This window comes from Lactuca saligna, chromosome 5 (genome assembly GCF_052625555.1).
Source record: "Lactuca saligna cultivar CGN05327 chromosome 5, ASM5262555v1, whole genome shotgun sequence".
Lineage (NCBI taxonomy): Eukaryota > Viridiplantae > Streptophyta > Magnoliopsida > Asterales > Asteraceae > Lactuca > Lactuca saligna.
Window position 1 is genome coordinate 72,667,377 of NC_136421.1, and position 9,568 is coordinate 72,676,944.

Genomic DNA, 9,568 nt, shown 5'->3' on the forward strand with positions numbered 1-9,568 from the left:
CCCCTTCGCTGAAGAGGTACCTGAAACCAAAACTGTAAACTGTAAGCACGAAGCTTAGTGAATTCCCCCATCGTACCATATACCATGCAATCACATAGCATACATACTGTCGGGCAATTCTGGGATGCCCGACCTACCCGGTACGACCATTTTGGGGTGTCAACCTACCCATGCAGCCATTCTAGGGTGTCGTCCTACCCATGCGGCCATTTTGGGGTGCCGTCCTACCTATGTCAAGCCATTCTAGGGTGTTGACCTACCCGTCGGTCCTAACAACCGACCCTCGGGGACTATTCCACCCCTTACTGCTACTATCACATATATCATAACGTAAACATACTATCAAACATATCAGGGGTGTCCGAACTATCTTTCGGTCCTAACAACCGAACTTGGGGACCATAACCCTCCTACTACCTCTATCACATATAACATATCATTCTAACATATAAACAAATCAGCACATATTATCAGACATATCTAGGGTGCCTGACCTACCCTTCGGTCCTAACAACCGAACTCTACTACTATCACATATAACATATCATGCCAACATACAACATATCAGGTAATAGCAAACCTAGATGATATCACAAAGACAATCATCTAATCATACAACTCCTACTGGTGGGTCGGCATTGTGGCCATAAACCCACCACTACTGGAAGGTAACTCACCTCGTAGTAGCTGCTGATCTATGCGGGAATCCTCTGATTGTTGTCGTTGCTGCTCCGGAAATCTTCTGGCTATAATTCCCACAAAACACTTAATCATACACTGCTAACTCTTCTTAGAGTAAACTGACCATTTTACCCCTGACCAAATCAAAGTCAAAGTCAACTTCTAGTTGACATGACTCGCCGAGTTGGCTCGCCAACTCGTCGAGTCCTTATGCTTTCATTTGTCCTTAAACCCGTCTCTACTCGTCGAGTTAGGCGATGACTTGATGAATTTTCCTTCTAAATGAACATCGACTAAATCCTCATCTGACTTACCGAGTTATATGAACAACTCGTCGAGTTCATCTTCAAATGATATACAGGTCCTATCCTTGACTCTCCGAGTTATATGAACAACTCGTCAAGTTCATCTTCATCCTTAAGAAGTTTGCCTTGGACTCGCTGAGTCTGCTCATGAATTCACCGAGTCCCATGAACTTACAAAACAATGGCTTAGTCTAGAACGTTGGGTCACTCCCCGGAACCCCCTTAAAACCTTTCCACAATCAACTGGGTCCTTATGACCCTCAACTGATGTGGGACAGAAACCTTGGACTCGTTGAGTCCAAGAATGGACTCGTCGAGTTGGTCACATCCTCTCACTAAATCTTCGATTTCTGATGTACAACCCTTGATCAAAAGATAGATTTATGCTTCTACAATCGATCTAGCACGTAAAGTTTCAACCTTTACGTGCTTTCATGGGACTTTGAGCTCAAAAGGTCCTAAAACAATCTCTTACAATGCATGGGGCCTTCTTTGAGTGCAAGAGTCACTCCTTTCTGCCTTGTAACCCCTAAAGGGGCTAGATCTGAAACATCAACTCCTAAGCATGCTTGCAATTATGGTTGGTGACCAAAATGGCTTAGAAAAGCCCTAAAACTCCACAAAATGGGACCTATCAAAAGAACAAACAAGGTATAGACTTTATACCTTATGTAGACTGCAAATGATACTCAAGATTGGATTTTTCTAGCCACCTCTTGATCCTTCAAGCTTTTCCTTCCTTCCTTGGGTCACAAAAGCACCAAAATCACTCCAAATGCCTTAGATTGCTTTAATAACGGCTAGGATTTGCTATGGAGGTCTTCTGGGAGCAAATGGGACAAAGGAGGCCGAGTTAAGGTGTTTAAATAGGGTGCAAACCCTCGGGTTAGGGATTTTGCCCAGACAGGGCCTACTTGCCGAGTCTGGGACCCTACTTGTCGAGTCCACTGCTTAAATCCCGCGTCTCATCCCACTTCTACTCGGCGAGTTCGTCCTTCAACTCGCCGAGTCCAAGGCCAAAATGCAAAAATAATAAAAAAAGATTACGTACCAAGAACCAAGTGCTACAGTTAGAATATTTCATGTGTTAAAAAAACGGTAAAAAAAAATTTGGTTAAATAAAGTTCCGAAAATAATTATTAAATGAACATGAACATATATATATATATATATATATATATATATATATATATATATATATATATATATATATATATATATAATTACAAAATTATTATGGTCTCAAATGAACATGAATATATATATATATACCAAATAAGGAATGGTAAATCCTTATCATCTCGATGTTTGAATCCTCATTTCTACTTAATGTAAAGAATGTTGGTTCTCACTTATTTTATATATATATATATATATATATATATATATATATATATATATATATATATATATATATATATATATATATATATATATATATATATATATACACACCAGATAAGGAATGGTAAATCCTTGTCATCTTGATGTTTGAATCCTCATTTCTACTTAATGTAAATAATGTTAGTTCTCACTTATTTTACCATTTATTTATTTTTTGAGAACAACCTAATTTAAATCAATAGAGGATGTTGTATATACTAATTGAAAAAATTCTTCTTAATAAATAAATGTTTTTTTGCCACATGTTAATCTCTCATGAGTTTTGATACTTATCATTTTGTGGTATTTTTGAAATAGATATCATCTACTTGTCAATTTTTGGTTGTTTTAATTTTTAAAATTAAAGTTATATACTTATATATGTGAAGTATTAAATTATATATATATATATATATATATATATATATATATATATATATATATATATATATATATATATATATATATATATATATATATGATAGTAAATTAGAATAAATACGATTCTTTCTTTCTTATTTTAAAGTTTTACATTAAAAATATTTTTTGTTTACACTTTAATCTTTAATATTTTTTTAAATCAACCCGTATAATATATGAGTCTCACACCAAGTTAGGGAATAAATACCATATAAAATTCCACACAGGTTTTAATATTTCAGTATTGCACATGTATGAATCAATATTTAGTAAATTATTAATATTGTTCCATCTACGAACAAAAGTTATTTTATTCGTTCCTTTTGTGTGTACAATGTTTTTTCAAAGGCGATAAAAGCTTTGATGATTTTATTAGATGTATTGGCATGTAGTTACAATAACAAAATCACACGAATAACATTAATTTTTTTGAAAATGGCAAATAAAATTGAAAGAAATCGATAGTTTTGTCAAATCATGCATGTTTGTTGTATTGAATATTAAGTGAAAAATAAAGTTTTTGTATAAATATAAACACGTAATTGGTTATTTTAATTACATATTAGATGTCGTATGAAATTAGTTCCCATTTAAAACCCTATATATATGCGTAATTTTTCATGACTTATTCCAAGTCATCCGTAGAGCATTAAGAAAAACATATACAATGGTTGTCAAACATTTTGCTATTGCATCAATTTGTTTTTTGATTTGCACAACTCATATTGTTTATGGTCAAAGTCCTTTTCGAGATGAGAAATCATCCTGTGGAGATAATCAAAAGAACAAACCTCTTACTATAGCACTTAAGCTTCGTGACATAGCTATCATGGGTTTGCAGGAATCAGAACATCTGATTCGGGTTTTAAATAGATCATCTAATAACCATTGTGGAAGTGAGAGGATAGAAAAACTTACAGGCACCTTCATGGTTAATTCTCAAGAAATGGACGATAATGGATTTAAATATGAAGGAGGAGAAGGTAACGGTGATGGCCTTGGTGGTACCACACCTTGAGGTGTAGCGCTAGAGGTGGCAACTGTACAACAATTCCTCAAAACACAAACTAAAATGTTGAAATAAAATGAGAGCAACTAGCTTTCTAACCCAATCTATCTACTCGTAAGTAATCTGTATGGTTTGACTTTATACCATATATGGTTTTTTTCTTTGTATTTATGTATTATATCTTATTATATCAATAAAGGAATCTGTTGGCCAATTTTATATATTCATATATTAGGTGTAAGATCCATGTATTAGATGGGTTCATTTATAAGAAAAATTAACTATGAAATTCTTAACATTTTGAGAAATTTGAATTTATAAGAAAAATTAGAAAAATAATAAATTATTAAAATTAAACTGTTGTTTTTAATTTAAACTAATAATTTAGATAAATAAAATATGAAACTAATAAGGATATATTTTAGAAAAATTGAAATTAGAAAAAATATCAATTAATGATATTGATATGCATTTATTATTACATTTACTGCAATTATTATATTTGAATATTATGTGAAATTTAATAAATAAATAAAAAACCACAAAGTGTCATGTGGAAAAATTTTAATTGAAAAAAACCTTAAAATGGCATGAGGTCAAATCAATAAAAATTTGACATATGACAAAAAGATTTTCATTTATTAGAATAGATCTTTATATATTTTTGTATCGAACATAAACAATAATTTTTTAACCATTTGAATTATCCAAAATTATAATATGGAATTTGAATGTAACTTCAAATTAACAAAGGTCATTCATAACACAAAACTAATATTGAATTATGTTTTAACTATCATTGAATTGAATTGTAGACAACGATTCAATATAAATCTAACTTAATAAATGAAAATCAAGTTTACCAAATCTCATTATCTCATTGAATCAATTTCTAAGAGTTTTTGAATTACTTTTTTACATCGGTCATTTTCTTGTATTTTTTGTTTTCTTAAATTTAAAATCCATATTTTAGTGAGATTTATATATCTAAGGTAGATTACTCTATTAAATTTCATAATAAATGTTTTAAAACTTTTCAAATCTTCTGCATTATATATTAAATTACTTACTTTATTTATTATATATTTTCTATTTATGTAAAACTATTATGTAATGCTTATAATTTTATATTAAACTTTTCTTTTTTATAAAATCGTTTAATACATAGATCTTACACTTTGTATACATTTGAAAAAGTGAGCACATGAAACAAACATTTTGCATTATGCGCAAATCAAAAATGAAAAAGAAGAAGCAATGAAAAAATGAGATGGTTATTATATTTCGATGACTTTTGATGTTAAATTTTTTAGGAAACAATAATAAGTATTAGAGTAATGCACTAAAACATTACCTCGAATAAATGTTAAAAATTTTCAGATGAGGATTATTAATATAAACTAGAAAAGGTGCCCTACGTTGCGGGGGTTGGATGGTATTGGTTTGTAATACGGAATCAAATACATTAAGTTGTAGAAAGTATATTAGTATGGGTAAAAGAGTAAAGTAGATTGTTATTTCGTGCAATGTAGCCTATATTAACCAAGTCCGATCAGCCGATGAGTTTTTTTTTTATTACCATTTCATCTTTCCTCATATTTAATTGCCAGACTATAAGAATTACCTGATGAAGATGAACTGTCACTTTTAAATGACCTTTTTCATTTTTTAAAATAAGTACAATGAAGTCCAAGAATTCATAAAGATTTGAGAACTTTAGTCTTAGAAATCAACTTTTAAGCATTTAGAAGAGCACGGAAATTAACAAAAGGTTTCCTTTTTTCATTTTCAATTTTGATTGCAATAGAAAGATAAATTATTAGAAATTGTACTTGTATTTCTAATCCTTGAGCCTATAACTCGGTTATTCTTTGTATAGCTTTTTGTTGTAAACACTTGCGTCTTTTATATTCTTCTTCAAGCAATCCAATTAATTTGTATCTTAACTCAACCATTTCCAGAGCTGAATCTTCAACTTCTTCTTTTGCCTTATATTGTTAATCTCTTACTTGTTCCTGCCAACAATATATAACATAAAATTTAAAAACTTACAATACCCATTTTGTATTCCGCTCAAGTGGCTTACAAAAAGTTCATATTAATCCATTTTACATCATAGTAGTTGAGCCCCATATGATTCACATTCATAAAGATCAAGAATATGTAAACCTGCAAGCAGCAAAACAAAAGTGTCAACTAAAAAGTCAGCATACGCAATTATACAACGACATAAAACATGAAAATAAATAAGGTAATAAAGAAAGTCTATCTGATTAAGAAAACTACCAGATTGTGTGGTAGACTGTATTTCCTTGGAAAATCCATAAATAAAATAAAAGATATTTATATTTGGAAGGACTCTCTAAAAATGTTCTTTATGAAGTACACTTTCTTGCTTTGCTTCAACTATTAATTCGAATGATAGATAGCTATCCAACCTAATACATCAAACACAAATTAACCGTATTTGTAATCCATTTAGCATAATGAATTTGAACACTTCCCATTATTTTCGTACGCTTTTGTGTCTCCCTCATCAGCCTTATCATTTGTGGAGTTATGGGATTCTAGTTCATTGATCACACTTGTGTTGTCCCCATTGTCACAGAGAGTAGTAACCCACCCGCATGCATAATTAAGTAATTGCAAGGAAGTACACAACAGAAAAAATATATTTATTCATATCAAATTGATTCAAGTTTGTTCAATTTGAAAAGAATCGATTTCAGTATTTAGTCTTAAGTTCCTAAGAATTAAAATGATAATAGTTGCTAGAAACAGATTTACAGTTAGTTAGTTAGCTGATTATTTAGTTATTTGTCATAAGGGCATTTTTGTCATCTCTATGAAGAAGTTAGTTAGAAGAATGTTAGCTCAACTGAATGGAACTTGCTTTGTATATATGTCCACATAATATGTTTTGTTTTCTAACTTAATTAGAAGATTTAGAAAAGGAAACAGATTACTTGAACATATATACAAAGCAAGTTCCATTCAGTTGAGCTAACATTCTTCTAACTAACTTCTTCAAAAAAATGCCCCTATGACAAATAACTAACTAACTAACTGTAAAGCTGTTTGTAACAGTTTTTGCATAAATGGCATTAACCCTTTTTGAAAATGAACAACTCGTATATATGACAACCTTTTGTTTCTATATTTTCATATATAAGTTGTAGCTAAGAAAATAACTCAAAAGATTTGATGAATGTCATACCTGTCCTCATCTTGCACATCAACATGATGTGGAGTATTTTTATCCTTGTCTTGTGAATTTGGACCCATCCCTTGTGATGCAGCCACATGATGTTCATATTAACAACATGTTAGCATACAATGTTCTCTATTTGTATTATTAAATTTTATAATTTTTATAAAAAAAACTTACCAATAGTATCTTTCAGAGAGAACCATGTATGTTCATGTCAGCTTTTTCAATAGTCACTTGTTCCAGATCAGGCATGTCATCAAAATGATCCATGTTGTTCACTTTTGCTGCATTCTTTCTTATAATCCGCCAGCACATATGAAGTTACAAATTGTAAAATTTTCAGCAATCAAAAGTGTGTGGTTAAACTATTTGGAACAAAACAAAATAGGTTTTTTTGGGTGTAGGATATGGATAGATCACAGATCGAACCCAAGAAATACCCTAAATATACATACCATAAGTGTTTTTGTAATGGTTGGAAGCATAAGCAAGCAAAAGCAGATGCCGACGATTGAAAATGGAGAAGACCTTTCATCTAGGATGTCGCCGGCGGAAAAAAGCGGAAACAGACGAACAGAAATCGAGTAGTTGTTAACAGGAGATGTTGGTAGAAAAGGGGGCCGTGGGATGAACACGTATCCGACCATTGATTCAAGGGTCGGTTGGATTATGGTGGCGGTTGTGTGATGGTGAGTAACAGAAGAGACAGAGTTAGTGGTGGTGGTGAGACCCTTTTTAGGTTTAACTGAGAGGTAGAAATAAAGCGATTGATAAAAACACAGATAAAAAAAGAGGTCGGTTAGGAAAAGGCGGAGAAGAAGTACAAAAATCGGAATCCGATTGGATGAGAAAACGGTGAAGAAAGGTAGAAATCAGTTCAGCTTTGTGATGTTTAACCATTATAAAAAGTTTTGAATCGTAACGATAATATACATCACATCACGTATTTTTGTATCATATTATTTGGAAACATAAAAATTTGGATCATATTATTTTTGAATAATAATATATGAATTAAATAAAAGTTTTGTTCAATACAAAATTTGTATCATTATATTTTTTGAATCATAAAACATATAATAATTAAAGATCATAAGATACTTGAATCAAAATATTTTTAGATCATAACCATATTGAATCACAATTTTTTAATCATAAATATTTTAAACTATCTCATTTTTTATCTTATTATCTTCAACACTTTTTAAAGCTTTTAATCTTTTAAAATAAAGTTTGGTATCTAAAATAACATATTTTTTAAAAATTCCTTTTACAAAGTTATTAGTGCAGTAACTATAAGTATTCCATAAATTTTTAGTATAATTTTTGGAGAATTTTTTTCTAGGTTTTTTATAAATATTAAAAATTAATATATATATATATATATATATATATATATATATATATATATATATATATATATATATATATTAAAATTTCATAATTGTGTTTATTTTATAGAAATTTAAATTTTAATAACTTTGGCTATTTCATTTTTTTCAAAGAAAAAAAAATTATGGTTGAAAAACAAAATGTATCACTATGGGGAGGGGTTAGGGATGTCAACGGGACCAAACGGGAGTGGGAATAGTTGCCCCCGCTCCCACCCTCGAAATCAATTGTTGCCCCCGCTCCCGGTCCCACCCCCGGTTACCTCTATCACCACCGGTCCCGCCCCCGTTCCCCCGGTTCCCCTGCTTAAAATTCGTCTTTTATGCTAAACAACTACTTTGTATTAGGCTAAAAAGCTTATTTTTAATAACTTTAAAAGTTTAAAACATAATCTTTTAGAAACTAAAAAATTAAAAATCCAACATGACGAATTCAACATTACTAAACGACAATTTCATCAATCTTAAAAATATAAAATATGACAAATCCAATATTACAAATATAAAATACTTACATATCCAAAAATATATGATCAATTCACTACCTCTTCAATATCTATTAATTGGAAACGGGAAAGTAAAACCTAACCTACACTTAAAATTAGAAAATCTATTTTGTATATGTATTTTATATTAAATATATATTTTTTACATAAATGTACTACCGAGGGCCCGCGGGAGTACGGGACGAGAATACCAACTCCTGACCCCGATCCCGAAAATAAGCGGGGTTTAATTTTGCCCCCGCTCCCGTTTTTTTTAAAATTTAGTCCCGTACGGGATCGGGATCCCACGGGAGCGAGGTCCCACGGGATTTTTGACATCCCTAGGAGGGGCGTGTGGTGAAGCGTAGCTTCGTTTATGCACAACCCGTTTGATCTGAAATAGTTTCCATTTATCCTTCTTTAACACTTTTAACCCTAGCCTTTAACCATTTTCTGGAAATATGTAAATGTTTAGGAGTAATTACAAAATGTGTCATTGTGAAATAAAAAGAAAAAAAATAAAATAGTAGATTAACAATAGCCATCCAACTTTAGAGATTAAAGGTTTAGATTAGTCAACCCGGTTAAAATCAGTTTATATATATATATATATATATATATATATATATATATATATATATATATATATATATATATATATATATATATATATAGAGAGAGAG

At 30.8% G+C, this 9,568-nt stretch overlaps 1 long non-coding RNA gene across 3 annotated transcripts; it reads right to left on the reverse strand.

Annotated features, from left to right (window-relative positions):
- Positions 1–5,559: 5,559 nt before the first annotated feature.
- On the reverse strand, positions 5,560–7,897 carry LOC144998113 (uncharacterized). Of its 3 annotated transcripts, none has more exons than XR_013660131.1 (5): positions 7,465–7,897; positions 7,187–7,304; positions 6,085–7,085; positions 5,911–5,967; positions 5,560–5,813 (listed from the first exon to the last, which is right to left on the reverse strand). It is a non-coding gene; the product is annotated as an uncharacterized LOC144998113 (long non-coding RNA). The 3 variants fall into 3 exon arrangements; XR_013660132.1 differs by having other exon boundaries at positions 5,885–5,967; XR_013660130.1 differs by having other exon boundaries at positions 5,560–5,967.
- Between the last annotated feature and the right edge of the window lie 1,671 nt (positions 7,898–9,568).